This window comes from Bos mutus, chromosome 28, assembly GCF_027580195.1.
Source record: "Bos mutus isolate GX-2022 chromosome 28, NWIPB_WYAK_1.1, whole genome shotgun sequence".
NCBI lineage: Eukaryota > Metazoa > Chordata > Mammalia > Artiodactyla > Bovidae > Bos > Bos mutus.
In genome coordinates this window covers 27,894,054-27,897,413 of record NC_091644.1, presented here as the reverse complement: position 1 = coordinate 27,897,413, position 3,360 = coordinate 27,894,054, and positions in this window count along the sequence as shown.

Below are 3,360 nucleotides of genomic sequence, written 5' to 3'. Positions count from 1 at the left end.
TCAACCAGACCATTATTTCTAAAGCATATTATATATAGATACATAGATATGTACACATATATGTGTATTTATAAATATATGTGTACATATAATGGAAAAGGCAATGGCAACCCACTCCAGTACTCTTGCCTGGAAAATCCCATGGACAGTGCCTGGTAGGCTGCAGTCCATGGGGTTGCTAAGAATCAGACACGACTGAGCGACTTCACTTTGACTTTTCACTTGCATGCATTGGAGAAGGAAATGGCAACCCACTCCAATGTTCTTGCCTGGAGAATCCCAGGGACAGCGGAGCCTGGTGGGCTGCCATCTATGGGGTTGCACAGAGTTGGACACGACTGAAGCGACTTAGCAGCAGCATGTACATATAAATGATGTAATTTAAAATGTTTATAAACATACATATGTAGTTGTTGTTTAGTCACTCATTTGTGTCCAACTCTGTGCAATCCCATGGACTAAAGCCCACCAGGCTCCTCAGCCCATTATATTCTCCCAGCAAGAATACTGGAGTGGGTTGCCATTCCCTCCTCCAGGGGATCTTCCTGACCCAGTGATCAAATCTGCATCTCTTGCAGTGGCAGACGAAAATTTTACCACTGAGCCACCAGGGAAGCACACATATGTAGTATATTTATATATTAAAAAGTCTCTCCAAATATTCCCCCCAAATTTCCTGTACAGTGGAATTTTGGTGGTAAATATTTGTGCTCTTTATATAACTTTATATAGATTCCAACATATTATCAAGGTAGTATAATTATTTGGTTATTTCTATGGGTGTAGGGCATGTTTTATAATGGGAAATCATTATGTATGACTCTTCTCTTATATGATAAATAATAGGTTTTTATAAATTATAAGCAATTGATTAGCTACATTTTCATATTTTGTCCCCCAGATTATGGGAGACCATGCCTTGCTTTTGTAAGTTTGCTCCCTACTGTTGTTGTTCAGCTGCTCCGTTGTGTCTGACTCTTCGTGACGCATGGACTGCAGCACGCCAGCCTTCCCCATCCTTCACCATTTCCCAGAGCTTGCTCAAACTCATGTCCATCGAGTCCGTGATGCCATCCAACCATCTCATCCTCTGTCGTCCCCTTCTCCTACTGCCTTCAACCTTTCCCAGCACCAGGGTCTTTCCCAACAAGTCAGTTCTTCACATCAGGTGGCCAAAGTAATGGTGCTTCAGCTTCAGAATACATCCTTCCAATGAATATTCAGGATTGATTTCCTTTAGGATTGACCGGTTGGATTTCCTTGCAGTTTAAGGGACTCTCAAGAGTCTTCTCCAACACCACAGCTCAAAAACATTAATTCTTTGGTGCTCAGCCTTCTTTATAGTCCAGTTCTCACATTTATACATGACTACTGGAAAAATCATAGCTTTGACTTTATAGACCTTTGTAGGCAAAGTAACATCTCTGCTTTTTAATATTCTGTCTAGGATTGTCATAGCTTTGCTTTCAAGGAGCAAGCGCCTTTTAATTTCATGGCAGCAGTCACCATCTGCAGTGATTTTGGAGCCCAAGAAAATAAAAGTCTGTCACTGTTTCCATTGTTTCCATGTCTATTTGCCATGAAGTGATGGGACCAGATGCCATGATCTTAGTTTTTTGAATGTGGAGTTTTAAGCCAGATTTTTCACTCTCCTCTTTCACTTTCATCAAGAGGCTCTTTAGCTCCTCTTCACTTTCTGCCATAAGGGTGATGTCATCTGCATATCTGAGAGTATTGATATTTCTCCCGGCAATCTTGATTCCAGTTTGTGCTTCATCCAGCCCAGCATTTATAAGTTACATATAAACTACTGCTTACATATAAATTACTGTTACATATAAATATGCTGCATATAAATTACATAAGACAGTGACAATATACAGCCTTGGTGTACTCCTTTTCCAATTTGGAAACAGTCCATTGTTCTATGTCTGGTTCTAACTGTTGCTTCTTGGCCTGCATATAGGGAGGCAGGTAAGGTGGTCTGGTATGCCCATCTCTTTGAGAATTTTTCTCAGTTTGTTGTTATCCACACAGTCAAAGTTCCCTATAGGGACCCATATGCAATGGATCTGAGTATCTTAATCTTTGGCTCATACATGGGACAACAGCTTAACAACAGTTACTGGAGTCTAGATGTATAATAAAGTAAAGCAGCTAATAGCAAGGGCTAGTTCAAATTCTGACCATACACTCATGGTACAACCACAAGAAACCTTTTTATCCCTCTTGAGTTTCAACTTCCTCATCTATAAATTGAAGAAATATATCTACCTTACAAGGTTGTTACCAACTTAAATGAGATGGAGTACATAAAATGCTTAGCACAGCGTTTGGCATCAGAAATGGAATAGGAAATGGCAACCCACTCCAGTAGTCTTGCCTGGAAAATTCCATAGACAGAGGAAACTGGTGGGCTACAGTCCATAGAGTCGCAAAGAGTTGGACACAACTGAGTGACTGAGCATGCATACACACACGTGCTCAAAAAGAGCAATTTTTTTTTATTGCTGGGATTATTATCATTACTAACTCATAAGCCAGGATGGGCTAGATTGTCCTGCCATTAACACACAACACCAAACAATCTTAGTGGTTTACAGGAACAAAGATTGACTTCTTGAATTCATTGCATATCCACTGAAGGTCTGCTGTGCCTTGCTCCAAGTCCCTTTTTCTCTGAACAACCTGGAACATTGCTAGCCTTTGGGACAGAGGAAAAAGAGAGAAAAAAAACCACTGCTGGCTCTTAAAGCCTTTGCCTAGGAATTATCCATCATTCTGACCCACATTTCATTAGCTAAAGCATCCGGGCCACCTGCATATTTAACAAGGTAGAAATGTATAACTGCCCTGCAGAAAAAGTTTGTTGTTATTTAAGTCACTAAGTTGTGTCCTATTCTTTTGAGACCCCATGGACTGTAGACCGCCAGGCTCCTCTGTCCTTGGGATTTCCCAGGCAAGAATACTAGAGTGGGTTGCCATTTCCTTCTCCAGGGGATCTTTCTGATGCAGGGATTGAACCCCTGTCTCCCACATTACAGGCAGATTCTTTACTGCTGAGCCATCAGGGAAGCCCCACAGAAAATGTACCACAAAGAAACTAGAACATTTGGTGAGCGGTAATACCATCAACCATACAATTAATTACTAACTTACTAAGGGTATAATCTTTAGCCCCACTATCTTTGAGAGTCCACCCAGCTTAACCCAGCGTAATCCAAATGTAAGATCTAAATAGATCCTTCATTTAAGGCAACTGTATGTTTCTCTCTTATGTACATATCCAAGTTTGAAACAATTTCAGCTCCTGCCTCACAACAGCGCAGTGACTCTAGGTCATCCTCACTGCTGCAGCCA